The following is a 17,500-nucleotide window of genomic DNA, read 5'->3' on the forward strand; positions in this document are numbered from 1 at the left end:
ACACTAACCAGCGTCGACCTGCTGCCGATCGACCTGTGGGCGTCCATCCACCCCTTCATCGACACCCCCCACCCCCCCTGCGCCACTCGACACCCCCCCCCACCCTGCGCCACTCGACACCCCCCCCCCCTCTGAGGTGACGAGAATCAATATCGACGAATACGTCACACACACACACACACACACACACACACACACACACACACACACACACACACACACACACAACCCGTTTTCTTTGCAGTCGAAGCATCCGTCGCCATCTTAAACCTCGTGTGTTTATGTATCAACTGCTTTAAGCGCCTTCCTGTTGAAATACAAGAAAGCGCTTCAGCAAATATATATATATATATATATATTCCCATGTCTCCCCTGATGATGTGATTATTACACGAAAGTGCACTTGGGAACTTTTCGTGTTTGATTTTCCCCGTGGACTCATAGGAATATCTTGATCACGCGCAAATTTGTGATCCTTTCCAATATATATATATAAATATATATATATATATATATATATATATATATATATATATATATATATATATATATATGGCTGAAAGCTTCACTTGATACATCTTTAAATACGAGAGAAAAAAAAAAAACATGTAAAGGACATAGGTGTAATATGGGCATCTTGTACCTCCATTCCTACATGTGAAAATCAGACCTTGTCATTTCCAGTAGTGAAGTGCTGTCAGGAGATGGGGGTCAAGAGGAGGTGAGGGGGTGAGGGGGTGAAGGGGGGGGGAGTCTCCAGGTCGCCCCCCCCTCCCCTCCACCCTACGACCCACGACATATTTCAAACTCAAGTCTCATGCGAAAGGGATGATGAAGACGACATCCCCTCCCTCCACCCCCTCTCCCCTCCTCATCTCCCCCTCCCACCTTCACCTCCCACCCCCTCACTCACTCCCCTCCTCTCCCCTCACCCCCCCCCATCTACTCCTCACTCCAAAGACCCCGGTCAAAAGGGCATGTCCAGCCAACGCCAAGGGAGGGCCCCAGAGGATTCTCAAAACTCCTCCAGGTGACATGTGGCCCTTGGCATGTTGACAGGTGAAGGGGGGAGGGGGAAGGGGGAGGGGGAGGGGGGGAAGGGGAAGGGGGAGGAGGAGGGGTTGTTGACCGGCCCGGCTACAGCATTGCACTACTTCCCCCTTCCTTCCTCCCCTCACCCACCCATCACCTCACCCACCCATCACCCACCTCACTTTTTCCAGCAGAGAGAGAGAGAGAGAGAGAGAGAGAGAGAGAGAGAGAGAGAGAGAGAGAGAGGCGAGGCGTGTCCGCCAGCCATCCCTTTGACCTTATCTGGGGGAGGTAAGGTCAAGGGGGGACACACCACACCACACTCCCCTGACCTTACCAAAATCATGTACGACAAGGTTCGTGTGTGTGTGTGTGTGTGTGTGTGTGTGTGTGTGTGTGTGTGTGTGTGTGTGTGTGTAAGTGTGTGTGTGTGTGTGTGTGTGGTGTCTGTTGTGTGTGTGTGTGTGTGTGTATGTACTTCTTCCTTTATTTTGGGGGCGTCTGACGTTGTCCCCAGCGATACAACCTCCCCGAAGGTGACTTTTCACCTCCCCATGGGGAGGAGGGAGAGGAGGGAGAAGGGAGGAGTGAGGAGGAGGGAGGGAGGGAGGGAGGAATGAGAGTCCGGTAACACCTCACAACCTCCATCATCAATTAGACACACGTAACACTTATCTGGAGCAGACATGAAATGCTCAATTACCATCAATAAACACTTTCTATCATGATCATTTCCAATTTACAATTTCATTTACTGAGAAACCACCACCATCTCATTTACACACTACGTCAATTTACACACCTGCTCCACTTACGCCCTGATATCATTTACATTATCATAATAGCCTACCGGAAATATGTAAACCTATAATTACATTGATTCAATATGACATTATTGACTTACGAACACAATGTGGAAAGACTACAATGGTTATATTTGCATACACTAAGATAATTATGTATATATTTGCATACACTAAGATAATTATGTATATATTTGCATACACCAAGATAATTATGTATATATTTGCATACACTAAGATAATTATGTATATATTTGCATACACTAAGATAATTATGTATATATTTGCATACACTAAGATAATTATGTATATATTTGCTCGTATTAACTTACTAATTCGTTTCCGTATGAACTTAAAGGACCTTAAATCAATTCTCCTACGTCGATTCAAATGGGGAAGTACATACACTTGGGTTAACAACATTAAAAAAAAAGGTTGTAATTAGAATGTAATCATAGTTGTAATTAGAATGTAATCATCGTTGTAATTAGAATGTAATCATCGTTGTAATTAGAATGTAATCATCGTTGTAATTAGAATGTAATCATCGGTACTAGAAACATCTCCTTTAGTACAGAAATGCTAAAAATAGAGTATACATGGTTGTATGAATACCCTTTACCCTTAATGTATATACTGTATACCCCAAGTCTATACTTAGTGTATCATCTGTACACAATCATTCATCCCTTGAAAGCATTTAATTCAATAGACCATTTATAACTGTCATTATCATTATCATCATAATTGATTATCAATTATTTTCTTTTGAAATACGTGTCACACGTGTCCAAAGCTCTCATACACATTTATATATATTGACGTACATCATCAAAAGTTTCCTTTTAAGACACAAGACTTGAAGCTTGAGATGAACAGACGTAGGTTATCTCTACAAGCGACAGGTGGTTGGGTGGTTAGGTGTTGGTTGTTTGGTGTCTCATCGAAGTACCCTCAACCAGGGTCGTTAAAGTCCCCCTCCCACCTAAACGGCCGAACTACCTAAACCCAACGACAGAATCATCAGATATTCTTTAGATGACCCATTTGAGAAGGAGGGAGGGAGGTGGTAGGGTAAGGCCCGTCTTCACCAACCGAACGACGTCGTTAGCTTCGGTGGTCTGCACCAACTACCGAACGGGGTTGTTAGGAGGTCACCCGTAGTGTCCAGGGGCTGTGGGAGGTAATAGGAACCAAAGGATTGTCATGTGTGTGTGTGTGTGTGTGTGTGTGTGTGTGTGTGTGGTATGGTGTCCTAACGTTACCCATTTAAAGGACTTGGAGTCTCCTGTCTCCTCTTCTTCCTCCTCCTTCTCCTTCTTCTTCTTCCTCCTCCTCCTCCTCTTCTTCCTCCTCCTTCTATTCCTCCTCCTCCTCCTCTTCTTCCTCCTCCTCCTTCTTCTTCTTCTTCTTCTTCTTCCCCCTCCTCTTCTTCTTCCTCCTCCTCCTATTCCTCCTCCTCCTCCTCCTCTTCTTCCTCCTCCTTCTTCTTCTTCTTCTTCCTCCTCCTCCTTCTTCTTCCACTCCTCCTCCTCCTATTCCTCCTCATCCTCTTCTTCCTCCTCCTCCTTCTTCTTCTTCTTCTTCTTCTTCCTCCTCCTCCTCCTCCTCCTCCTCCTCCCATTCCTCCTCCTCCTCCTCCTCCTCCTCCTCCCATTCCTCCTCCTCCTCCTCCTCTTCCTCCTCCTCCTCTTCTTCTTCCTCCACCTCCTCCTCCTCCTCAAGACGCAACGCAAACCAGAGAGGGAGAGAGAGAGAGAGACAGACTCACACATCACTGAGGAAACACAAGACACATAAACACTCATGTTTCACAAGTCACTTCTAAACAAATGGCTTTCAATGTCTCCAGCAAACCGACACACGAACGAACAAACCACGAAACCACACCCGCGCTAACTACGACACATGAACGAACTAACCCCTCAACGACCACGCTAACGACCCACGACAAAACGAGCGAACACACCTAACAACCCGCCACACGACTCATCTAAATACAACACAAACAACCCCAGAACGACACGGCAAACTACCTCCACCCCCCAACAAACGACTCTTTCCCCCCCCCCCCTCTCGACGACACGACAAACTACCCCAACCCCCTCCCCCATCCCCCAACAAACGACCCCCTTGAGACACGACAAACTACCCCAACCCTCTCCCCCACCCCCAACAAACGACCCCCCTCCCCCTCCCTCTTCTCCTCCTGGCGGGACGACAGACACACGACGAGGCGAGCAGCGTGTCGTCGCTGTCGCAGCCGCCACACAAGAACGATCCCACGACATAGAGAGAGAGAGACAGAGAGAGAGAGAGAGAGAGAGGTACTGCCTCACCGCAAACTGCAAGAGAGAGAGAGAGAGAGAGAGAGAGAGAGAGAGAGAGAGAGAGAGAGAGAACCGTTGCTAACACAGTTCTCCAGTGTGAGGGCGTCTCGCCCACAAGGCCGTCGTTACCATCGTGTCCTTGTGGTGGTGGTGGTTCCAGAAGCTTCCTGTGGTGGTGGAGGGAGGGAGGGAGGGAGGGGGAGTTGTGGTGGGGGGGGGGAGATTGGGTGGGGCTGGTGTTGGGTGGCGGAGGTGGGTGGGTGGGAGGAGGAAAGGAGGGGGGGTGGGGGTAGTTAGGAGTGTAAGTGGCCGTGTGTGTGGTTTAATGGCAGTGGTTTGGTGGGGGGAAGTGGTGTTTGGGTGGTTGGTTGGTGGGGAAGAAGTAGTGTTGAGGGGGTCTAGTGTTGGTGGCGAGAGAGAGAGAGAGAGAGAGAGAGAGAGAGACAACCCTCACGTAAGGTCCAGTCTTGCTCTCTTCCATTGTTACCATCTCACCCTTAACGACGTCCCAAGGGAAAATGTATCCAACTTTATTATAATATCCTTTTGTTTCTCTCCATTAACAAACAATGCCACTGTATGTATGGCACTTACATAATGATATGTGAGTGTGAGCGTGTGTATATGTATCTGTGTGTATGTGTGTGTGTGTGTGTGTGTGTGTGTGTGTGTGTGGTCATCTATACTTAATTCGGGGTTATGGAGTGGTGAGAGGATTGTATAAACTACACCTTGAGGTGGTAGGCGAGTCCAAATGTCACACGCGCCTTATCATGTATGTTCATCATATTCGTTATCAGCAGCGGTGATAAGTTCTATTCTCGTCTGTAACGGTGAACGAGCATTGACACATGGCCATTCATCGACTAATTACAAAGTAAATAACTCGTTAAGTACTAGCGTAACCTTCACCAAACTCGTCACGCAGATGTGTCTCATCACCGACCATCACCCAGCCGAATATGAGTCCTAACGACCCACTTGTGACGAAGATACGAACGAAAAACTCCCGGACACCAACGCAGACACACCCTCATCGCGCGACGGTGGACTTGGCTGCGACGTGGCGCTGCACAAATGGTGGGCCGATCCGCCGTTGCAGCCAACAGACCAACAGGAGAGAGAGAGAGAGGTGTGTGATCCTCACCCCCACACCCCTCTCCCCCCACCCCCCCTTCTCCCCCTCATCTTTTCCAGGTTTTTTGATATTTCTTTTTTCTCCTGGAAAGGTCTTCAACGGGTCATTTCGTCTGGTCCTCGATCGCCTTGTTAGACTCATGACAGTTCGCCTTGGCAGCTCTGCGACGTCCTTGACCCCTTGCCAGTTCTTTGACAACACTATGAACTTCTTCTTGACAGCTTTTCCAACAAGTCCTCTTGACAAGCGTTGCCATGACAGACGTACGAATAACCCGGGTTGTAGTCACCCACAACCCATAATCCTCGTAGAAAAAAAAATGAACCCTGTGTGGGGCGACCTCATCATGGGTCGACCTCTGACATGGCAATGCCTCTACCTTCCCAGGGGTCAAGTTATTCATCACACACACACCCTCTGGTTATACACGAGTTATTCACTGACAGATGACATACACGGACACGATCTTCAGTGCATAAACAAAAAATGGACAGAAGGCCTTCGAAATGATGTGTCATACACCAAAACTTTGGAGAATATTACATACGACAACTATTACAAGTATCGTGGTATACACAGACTACGGTGGTTTACATGTGTGTGTGTGTGTGTGTGTGTGTGTGTGTGTGTGTGTGTGTGTGTGTGTGTGTCCCATTTACAACGTAAACACATTGGAATTTTCCTTGTCATATCCCTACCTAAAACCTGACGACTCTATTTCAACCTCTCGTCTGCCACTGGAACTACCCTGTGGCCTAACTACCTCTGACCTCGTTGTGGCCATGCAGTTGGTCGATCAAAACAAGCAGTTTTACCCCCCCCCCCCACCAACTCCACGCCTCTACGCTATTATTGCGTGTGTGTGTGTGTGTGTGTGTGTGTCAACGCGCTCGTATAGTTAAGTGAAAGGGTTAGATAGATAGATAGATAGATAGATAGATAGATAGATAGATAGAGAGAGAGAGAGAGAGAGAGAGAGAGAGAGAGAGAGAGAGAGAATGTTCAGTCGTGTGATATACATGAACACATAAAGGAATGATCAATATGCAAATGTGTTTGTTACTACGACTTTTAACCCACAAGTTCCCCAGTGTTTTAGTCAATAGTGCTAATACACTATGACAATTACATCATCCAATTACTAGCCCATTCCTATTACCTCATCCAATTACTAGCCCATTCCTATTACCTCATCCAATTACTAGTCCATTCCTATTACATCATCCAATTACTAGCCCATTCCTATTATTTCATCTAGTTTCTAATGCATTCCTATTACCACACAGGCTAGCTGCTAGTATCTTCCTATTACTTCAACCAATTTCGAGTATAATCCTATTACCTTAACCAATTTATAGTCCTATTACGTAACCCTATTTCGAATTACAATCCTATTACATCACCCAATTTCTAGTCCTATTACTTAACCCAATTTAAGATACAATCCTATGAAACCACCCAATTTCTAGTTAAACCCCTATTACATCACCCAATTTCTAGTCCTATTACTTAACCCAATTTAGAATACAATCATAGGAAACCACCCAATTTCTAGTTAAACCCCTATTACATCACCCAATTTCTATCACAGTCCAATTACCACCCCAACCCAATTTCTAATACCCTCAACACAAGACCAAAAATCCTACATAGGGAATCGGGACCCCCACTACATAGACGCGTGGGTTACCTACCTTTAATAGGATCCAGCCAATTACTTCACTCTTCTCCAATTAGGTTATTCCTTGCGATGAAGCTATGGTGGTTGCAGTGACGCGTACACACATACACACTCACATAATACACCATAAACCACTAAGCAAAATGGGCGGGCTATTCACTAGTGAATCATATACACATAGGTGTATATATATATATATGTGTATATATACATATGTATATGTGTATTGCCCCCGCTAGAATATTCCGATATTGAACTCGGCACTGAATACTCGTCACAAAGAAGTGGGCAACACGCATGTCATATCAAGGTTCTCGCTACGTTCACGTCCGCCAACTGTCCGTGGTGATGGGCGTGTTCAATACACAATACAGTGCCTCCCATGTTCATAATGGGCGTGTTCAATATACAATGCAGTGCCTCCCATGTTCATAATGGGCGTGTTCAATACACAATGCAGTGCCTCCAATGTTCATAATGGGCGTGTTCAATACACAATGCAGTGCCTCCAATGTTCATAATGGACGTATTCAATACACAATGCAGTGCCTCCCATGTTCATAATGGGCGAGTTCAATATACAATACAGTGCCTCCCATGTTCATAATGGGCGTGTTCAATATACAATGCAGTGCCTCCAATGTTCATAATGGGCGTGTTCAATATACAATACAGTGCCTCCAATGTTCATAATGGGCGTGTTCAATACACAATGCAGTGCCCCCAATGTTCATAATGGACGTGTTCAATACATAATGCAGTGCCTCCAATGTTCATAATGAACGGAGGGAGTGTTGGTTACTTTGCATTATATACAACACAGGTGTTCACTATGCAGATCACTATCGCTGTTCATCATCCACAGTTATGACACTGGTGTTCATCATACGTGTTATATCATGTCACTGTTCACCGTACACAGTCATGACACTGGTGTTCATCATACATGTTATATCATGTCATTGTTCACCGTACACAGTCATGACGCTGGTGTTCATCATATGTGTTATATTATGTCACTGTTCACTGTACACAGTCATGACACTGGTGTTCATCATACGTGTTATATTATGTCACTGTTCACTGTACACAGTCATGACACTGGTGTTCATCATACGTGTTATATTGTCACTGTTCACTGTACACAGTCATGACACTGGTGTTCATCATACGTGTTATATTATGTCATTGTTCACCGTACACAGTTCTGACACTGGTGTTCATCATAATTATATCATGTCACTGTTCATCATACAAGCCATTTATGTCGTCGCTGTTCACCATGCATAGTTCTGGCACTGCTGTTCAGTAGAACCCAGTCCCTTCGTCTATGTTCAACGCACGAGGGTCTGTTCAATACTAATATACACACACGGACACACACGCACCCCGTTCTCTACGGAGGTTTCGAATCCAGACCACAGAAGAGACCGCGTGAGAACGGTCTGTACGCAGGCGCTGAACAGTGAGACCCCACACCACCACCACCACCACACACCCCGTTTTCTACAGCTGGGTCTTCCAGAAACCGGACACCCCCCCCCCTTCCCCTCCCCCAGCCACCTCCCCCCCACCCCCACATCACCACAATGGCTCTTGGTAAAAAGACGGTACAACACACACACACACACACACACACACACACACACACACACACACACACACACACACCCCACAACTGGGGCTATGGGCTATGATTGTGGCAAATACAACCTGGGGACCAGACCACATGAGAGTGTGTGTGTGAGAGTGAGTGAGAGTGTGAGATTGTGTGAGAGTGTGAGAGAGAGAGTGTGTGAGAGTGTGTGTCTGAGAGAGTGTGTCAGAGTGTGCGTGAGACTGTGTGAAAGAGTGTGTGTGAGAGTGTGAGAGAGTGTGTGTGAGAGTGTGAGAGAGTGTGTGTGAGAGAGTGTGTGTGTGTGTGTGTGTGAGAGAGTGAGTGTGTGTGGGGGAGAGTGTGTGAGAGTGTATGAAAGTGTGAGAGAGTGTGTGAGAGAGTGGGTGAGAGAGAGAGAGAGAGAGTGTGAGAGAGTGTGACAGTGTGTGAGAGAGAGAGATATATATATGTAAGACACACCGTGCCAGCAGGAAAACCTGAAGTCATACGACACCTGTATTTACCGCGAGTTCTTAACACGTGTGCCAAATACACAGCCCTACACACACACACACACACACACACACACACACACACACACACACACACACACACACACACTCGCTCCCTCACTTCCCAGGGCCATATAGTCTCTCTCTCTCTCTCTCTCTCTCTCCTCTCTCTCTCTCTCTGTCTCTCTCTCTCTCTCCCAACCACACACTCTCACATCAGCCAACCCCCCTTCCCTCCCACCCCACCCCCCCCACTCAAAGCCACACTCACTTGCCTCTCTTAAGATGGGGTTCTATCAAGACACACACACACACACACACACACACACACAAACTAAGGTAGCCAAGGTCTCCACGCCGGTGTGGTAACACTGCCACTGGATGACTGATGTTTGACGAGCGTGACAACGCCAGGTCTAACACCCCCCCCCTACCCCACCCCCCCCCATTAACACCCCCCCAACCACCACCCCATCCATCCCCCCCCCCCACTACCCCGCACTCTAACACACCCCCCATCCACCCTACCCCTCGTCTCTCTCTCTCTCTCTCTCTCTCTCTCTCTCTCTCTCTCTCTCTCTCTCTCTCTCTCTCTCTCTCGCGCTCCACATTTCTTCATCATCCACCCCGCTCGCTCCACCTTGCTATGCACACCCGCCTCTTTGTCAGAATTCTCCACGTCATCCACACACGCCGCAGGGAAAGTGGAAGATGGAGTGGGGGTAGGTGGGGGTGGATGGGTGGAGTGTGTGGGGAATGTATTGTGGGTAATGAGTTGGTCACTTTCCACAAAAGTGGGGCGTCCGTTTTCCCTCCGCCCCACGGCCAGTCGGCGCTACCACAGAAAACGGGAATGCAAACAAATATTTTGGATGTTCGGCTTAGCCACGACACCTTGAGCACGACACGGTACGACCCTTGAGCACGACGGGACGACACCTTGAGCACGACGGTATACGACCCTTGAGCACGACGGTACGACCCTTGAGCACGACGGGACGACCCGTGACCACGACGGTACGACCCTTGAGCACGACGGTATATATACGACCCTTGAGCACGACGGTATATATACGACCCTTGAGCACGACGGTATATATACGACCCTTGAGCACGACGGTATATATACGACCCTTCAGCACGACGGTATATATACGACCCTTGAGCACGACGGTATATATACGACCCTTGAGCACGACGGTATACGACCCTTGAGCACAACGGGTCAATCCATGGGTATGACGGCCTATTCGCCGTGCTCAAGGTGTCGTACCGTCGTGCTCAAGGGTCGTACCGTCGTGTGTGTGTGTGTGTGTGTGTGTGTGTGTGTGTGTGTGTGTGTGTTCTGACCAACCCACTCCCTCAAGTGCTGGTGTGCAGCGGTTTGACGAGCACGTAATTGAGGATGACGACACAAGAGGTGTTCAAAGTCAACCTTCGCCAGACGACAATCTGGTCGTAGAGTAATCTAAAAAAAAAGACACTTAAAAAAGTGCCTAGAAAAAACGCCCAGGAAAAAATGCCCAGGAAAAAACGCCCAGAAAAAAAATGCCCAGAAAAAAACGCCCAGAAAAAATGCCCCCCCCAAAAAAAAAGCCCAGAAAAAATGCCCAGAGAAAAATGCCTAGAAAAATGTCCAGAAAAAGATGCCCAGAGAAAAATGCCCAGAAAAAATGTCCAGAAAAAATGTCCAGAAAAAACGCCCAGAAAAAATGCTTAGAAAAAATTGCCTAGAAAAAAATTGATCAGAAAATGTTCATATGATGTTCAAAAAAACTCTGGTGCCCAAGTCTATTCTCAATGGCAGTTGTGATTTCCTCCATTTAAATACATTTTAGGACATTATTGTTGTTGTTGTTGTTGTTGTTGTTGTAGTTATTGTTGTTGTAGATTTTGTAACTTGTGTTTTACACAGTGACAACTGCGTCATGAATGGTGGCGTATGGACGAGGCAGCGATCACACATCCCAAGGGACGTGGGTTCGAAGGTCTATATAGGGTGGGTATAGCTAGGCAAAACCACAAATATCCCAGCGACGGGATAGCACGACATACGAATATCCCAGCGAGGGGATAGCGCGACATACGAATATCCCAGCGACTGGATAGCGTGACATACGAATATCCCAGCGAGGGGATAGCGCGACATACGAATATCCCAGCGAGGGGATAGCACGACATACGAATATCCCAGCGAGGGGATAGCACGACATACGAATATCCCAGCGACGGGATAGCGCGACATACGAATATCCCAGCGACGGGATAGCGCGACATACGAATATCCCAGCGAGGGGATAGCACGACATACGAATATCCCAGCGAGGGGATATCGCGACATACGAATATCCCAGCGAGGGGATATCGCGACGTACGAATATCCCAGCGAGGGGATATCGCGACGTACGAATATCCCAGCGAGGGGATATCGCGACATACGAATATCCCAGCGACGGGATAGCACGACATACGAATATCCCAGCGAGGGGATAGCACGACATACGAATATCCCAGCGAGGGGATAGCACGACATACGAATATCCCAGCGAGGGGATATCGCGACATACGAATATCCCAGCGACGGGACAGCGCGACATACGAATATCCCAGATTAATTAACAGTGACACAACACTCCAGACTTTCCCTCCAGCCAGCCAGCCCCGGGGTTCGAATCCCCCCTCCACCCCCTCTCTCCCCCCCCTCACCACTTCACCCCCCCCTCCCTCCTACCCTTCTCCCTCCTTTCATCTTGGGGGAGGGAGGGAGGGAGGGGGGAGGAGGGGGGGGGGTACTCCAGAAGACACCACCCCTCCTGCTCAATCCATCATCTGTCTGTAAGGGCGCGCGGGGGCGGGCGGGCGAGGGAGAGAGAGAGAGAGAGAGAGAGAGAGAGAGAGAGAGAGAGAGAGAGAGAGAGAGAGAGAGAGAGAGAGAGAGAGGGGGGGGGGCAAGGGAGAGGGGGCGAGGGAGAAGGGTCGAGGGAGAGGGGGGGGATAGGGAGAAGGGGTTAGGGAGAGGGGGCGAGGGAGAGGAAGGGAGAGGGAGGGGGGCGAGCGAGAGGAACGGAGAAGGGGCGAGGGAGAGGGGGCGTCGTGGGAGAAGGGGGTGAGAGGGAGAGGGGGCGTCGTGGGAGAAGGGGGTGAGAGGGAGAGGGGGCGTCGTGGGAGAAGGGGGTGAGAGGGAGAGGGGGCGTCGTGGGAGAAGGGGGTGAGAGGGAGAGGACCTCATTATCGAAAAGAGAGCCTCTCCCCCACTCCTCCCTACCCCCCCCCCCTGCGTCACCGCCTAATGGACGTTCGAAGGAAGGAAGGAAGGGAAGGTGGGCGTGGTGGTTTTAGGCGTGTGTGCGTGGGGGCGTGGGGGTGTTGAGCTGAGGAGGGAGAGGGCGAGGGTGTGGTTGTGTGATCTCCCTGGGACATTAAGGGATTGCCACGACCTGAAGACGCTGCTGGGGGAAACGAGGCCACAGCTGGGCTGTTCCCACCCCCTCCCCATCACACACACACACACACACACACACACAACCATTTAACCCCCCCCCCCTCACTGCCTGGCCTAATTCAATCAGGCAGTTATGAACTGACCATTATAATCCACCCTCCCCCTTTCCCCCCTCCAGCCATGCTGCGGGGGAAGGGGGGGAGGGAAAGGGGGAGGAGAGGGAGGGGGAGTGGTTGGTGATGGTGGTGGAATGGGGGGGAAAGGGAGCGAGAGCGAGGGGGGGGGAGAGGGAGGTGTTTATCTCCTCAAAACCATGAACACTCGCTGGTAATCTCATTACTCTCCCTTGAGGGAGAATATGACATTGCATCACTCTCCCAGCCTCCTCCCTACACCCTTCCTCACTCCCTACCTCCTCCCTGGCCATCTGAGATTACCTCCCTAACTCCCTCACTCCCTACCTCCCTCCCTGGCCATCTGAGATTACCTCCCTAACTCCCTCACTCCCTACCTCCTCCCTGGCCATCTGAGATTACCCGAATGCCTTCACACTGGGGCCCTCGTAAATCCGGGAGGGCCCCCCCTTTCACACTGAGGCCCTAGCTAATCCAGGGGGCCCCCTTCGCGTTAGGTCCTGGCGAATCTAGGCCCCCCTTCACACTGGGGCCCTCTTAAATCCGGGAGGGCCCCCTCCACACTGGGGCCCTCATAAATCCGGGGCCCCCCCTCCACACACTGGGGCCCCTGGCGAATCCGGGGCCCCTTTAGGCTGTAGCCTTGTCTATTATGGGGACATTAACCTAATCTAAGCTCCCCAGGGAGAGGGGAGAGTGAGGGTAATTTGCCTATCCCTCGACGCCCCGCGCTCACTCATCACTCTTTGTTGGGGGCCCCCCGGGGTCGCGGTCTGTGGCAAAGGGGCAGGAGGGGGCGGGGCCCCCGGGGTAGAACGAATCTGTCATTTGTGGTTAAATTTGTGGTTAAATTTGTGGTAATTTCGCCCTCGTATATCTAACAGCCAGAGATGGTTAGAGGGGTCAGAATGGGAATATGGTAATTATTTAAGGGGAAAAATACAATCAAGTTTAAAAGATCCATTCTCTGTTTTCTTTTTTTTTTTTATTTAACAAAGAAAACGTGTGTTTTCTATCCATCGGTGGAAAATGAAACACGATAAGTTCCCAAGTGCACTTTCGTGTTATAATCACATCATCATCAGGGGAGACACAAGAGAGAAATATAACAGTCAGTTGATATACATCGAAGAGACGAAGCTACGACGCCATTTGGTAAACATGTGACTGTCCAAAACATACATGGACAATCACATGTTTACCAAATGGCGTCCTAGCTTCGTCTCTTCGATGTATATCAAGTGACTGTTATATTTCTCTCTTGTGTCTCCCCTGATGATGTGATTATGACACGAAAGTGCACTTGGGAACTTTTCGTGTTTCATTTTCCCCGTGGACTCATAGGAATATCTTGATCACGCGCAAAATTGTGATCCTTTCCAATATATATATATATATATATATATATATATATATATATATATATATATATATATATATATATATATATATATCACAGGGTACGTAAACAGCCAATCGGATATACGTAATGACAATAGACTGACTCAAACCTCAATATTCTCTTAATTATAAATCAGTTCCATCCAAACCAGCAGTTACCCTCCGAGACCCAATGAACCCAGACACTCAAACAAACCAATTCAGTCTCTTAACTAGCCGGGAGAGGCGATTTGACCAGCCAGCCAATCATAATCTGGCCGGGAATTACCGTCGACCAATGAGCGTCGAGGGCGGACGTAGAACCCACCAATGGGGGGATGGTTACGCTTCCAGTCCCTGATAGACAAGGGCTTGGCGCCAATTGCAAAACAAAACAAGCGGTAATTAAAAGACGATTGGACGTGGTGGTGGACGCAACCCCCCCCCCCCACACACACCCCTCCTCTCTCCCCTCCTCCCCCTTATCTCCCCCATCTTTCCCCCCTCCCTCCCCCTCCCCCTCCCCCCCTTACCCATTAGCCTCTCGTTAATGGTGACGTATTGAGGAGGGGGGGGAGGGGGAGAGTAAGTAGACCTCCGAGACCCGCCCATTCCCCATAGATACCCCCCCCTCCCCATCCCCCCTAGTTAATGGGGTAGTTAACTAGAGGCTGTTAAGGGTGTACGTAGGTGGGAACCATTTCAAACCACACCTGGTAACGAGGGGGAGGGGGGGTTGGGGGATGGGGGTAAACCAGAGCTCGGGGGCAAGTCCTCCTCCTCCTTTACGTCACAACGCAAGCGTCACGTCACGTCACAGACCGTCACACTGCGCAGAATCACCTTTCAGTAACCAAATGGGGCTACGGTAATCACTTCTTAATGGCCTCTGTGTGGGATGATTATCATACACCCCCACCTCACCCCTCACCCCCTTTACCTACACCCTCACCCCACAACCAACCCCACCATCCCCACCCACCTCACCTACACCCTCACCCCACAACCCACTCACCCCCCACCTCACCATCCCCACAACCCTTCACCACACACACACCCACACCCACCTCACCTACACCCTCACCCCACAACCCACCCACACCCACCTCACCTACACCCTCACCTCACAACCCACACACACCCACCTCACCTACACCCTCACCTCACAACCCACCCACACCCACCTCACCTACACCCTCACCTCACAACCCACCCACACCCACCTCACCTACACCCTCACCCCACAACCCACCCACACCCACCTCACCTACACCCTCACCTCACAACCCACCCACACCACAACCCACCCACTCACCCCCCACCCCACAACCCTTCACCACACCCCCACACCCACCTCACCTACACCTTCACCACACACACACCCACACCCACCTCACCTACACCCTCACCTCACAACCCACACACACCCACCTCACCTACACCCTCACCTCACAACCCACCCACACCACAACCCACCCACCCACTCAAACCCTTCACCACACCCCCACCCCCCCCCACAACCCCACAACGAACAACGACCTATTTACGTCACCAAACAATCCGATGGAGTTTTGTTGTCTTGCAAATAAAAAATAAATAAATAAAACAATAAATAAATACATAAACAGATAAATGAATAAATGAATAAATAGAATATCTAGGCTATACTTCCGTGGGCCTCCCCCCCTCCCCCCCCCCACGACCTGTGATGACCTCGATGGAAAAAGGAGGGGAGGAGGAAAGGGGGAAGGGGGGGGGGGTTAGACTGGATCAGAGACGACCCCACCCCAACCACATTTCCCCTCACCCACCCCTCTCCCCTCTCCTCGCTTCACTGACCCATCCACCTCCTCCTCCTCCCACCCTCTCTCCCTCACTATAACCCCCCCTTCCCTCTTTCCCCAACCCCAGTTGACCTCCCGTCTAAAAATACGTGGGGGTCTGTTGGTGTAATATTTAGCCCAGAACCCCCCCGGCCCCCCAACCCCCCCTTCAACCTTCCTTCTTGCCTCTATGTGTTCGCATCAGGGAAATCCCCCCCCCCCTGGGTCTTTAGATCCCCCCCCCCCCCATGCAAGGAGTACAATGGTGTACTTGAAGTAGTACAGTGTACTGGGAGGTCATGATATATTGGGGTACAATATGGGAAGGACAGATAACACAAGACCTGATGGTCTATGACCAGGTCAATATGCAGGAGGTCAGTAAGAGCATTATACAACGTCAATCAATACAGACGAAGACATGTGAGCTAACCAAAATCCCTTCTGTGACAGTGTCAGAATCTATCTAAGGGGGGCTTGTTGGGGGGGTGGTTTTTGAGGTGTCTCTGGGGGGGGCGGGGGGGGGATCAAACCCGTTGGAAGAGGTCAAGCACCCACCCTTGCCCCCCCCCCCACAACCCAGCAGTTCAAGACAACGTACTACCTTTACGTGGTTACTATGAACCACCGTGTGTGACCCCTCCTCGACCCCCCCCCCCCTCATCTCACAACCTCGCCCCTCACGACCTTATGACACATGACACACAAGCAGGCTATTCCTGGAAGCCAAATGCATCATACGGAGGGGAGGGGAGGAGGGGAGGGAGGGGAAGGGGGGGTAGGGGGTTCGAAACCACGACAAACTGCTGTGGGGGAGGGGGGAAAGGGGCGCGGGGTGGGTGGGGGGGTGATGGGGGAAGAAGCCCCACTTTTTTTTATATAGAACAAAATCGATCAAATGGGGAAGAAGGGGAGGAGGGGAGAGGGGGAGGGGGTAAAAATATCCAAACGACTTAGGGGGGAGGAGGAGGGGGAGGAGGGGGAGGGGGGTTATCATAACACATACGATATGTATACCCCCACCTATGTATGGAGGTTAAGGTATAAGTATGTATACATACAATGACCGTGAATACAGACAGTGATTAGTATACACACACACACACACACACACACACACACACACACACACACACACACACACACACACGCTCACACATACACAAAAAGACCCACACACACACACACACACACACACACACACACACACACACACACACACCCTCCCCCACGTGAAAATCTCAATACTCTCGCATCCCATTTTCTATAAACTTTGGGATTGAAAATACGCAACCCAGAAGTTTGTCCAGGTAAGGATATTATAAAGACAAGGGTTTACATGTAGACTCCAAGATCTGTTTGATGTAGACTAGATATACTTAAACTGAACCTAAGTTATTGAAGTTGACCTTTAAGTACTCTACTGGCTGTACATTTTCTATTCACGTTTTCTCCACGCGACAGTCGCAGAAAATGTTAACCACTGAAGCGGTAACTTACTAAATATATTTTCTTTGTACTATTCAATCTCTATTTAGCTTTCACATACGTAAATCACATTAGAATGTAACAGTAAACAAGGGGAGTAACTTACCACGTTTTCTAGCTACGTTCTCCTCCGGGATAGG

At 49.5% G+C, this 17,500-nt stretch overlaps 1 protein-coding gene across 9 annotated transcripts in view; it reads right to left on the minus strand.

Annotated features, from left to right (window-relative positions):
- LOC139761441 (pleckstrin homology domain-containing family G member 5-like) overlaps window positions 1–17,500 on the minus strand; it is a 593,230-nt gene that overhangs the window by 178,720 nt on the left and 397,010 nt on the right. The gene's annotated exons all lie outside the window — the stretch shown is intronic.

Source organism: Panulirus ornatus, chromosome 40 (assembly GCF_036320965.1).
Source record: "Panulirus ornatus isolate Po-2019 chromosome 40, ASM3632096v1, whole genome shotgun sequence".
NCBI classification, from domain to species: Eukaryota; Metazoa; Arthropoda; class Malacostraca; order Decapoda; family Palinuridae; genus Panulirus; species Panulirus ornatus.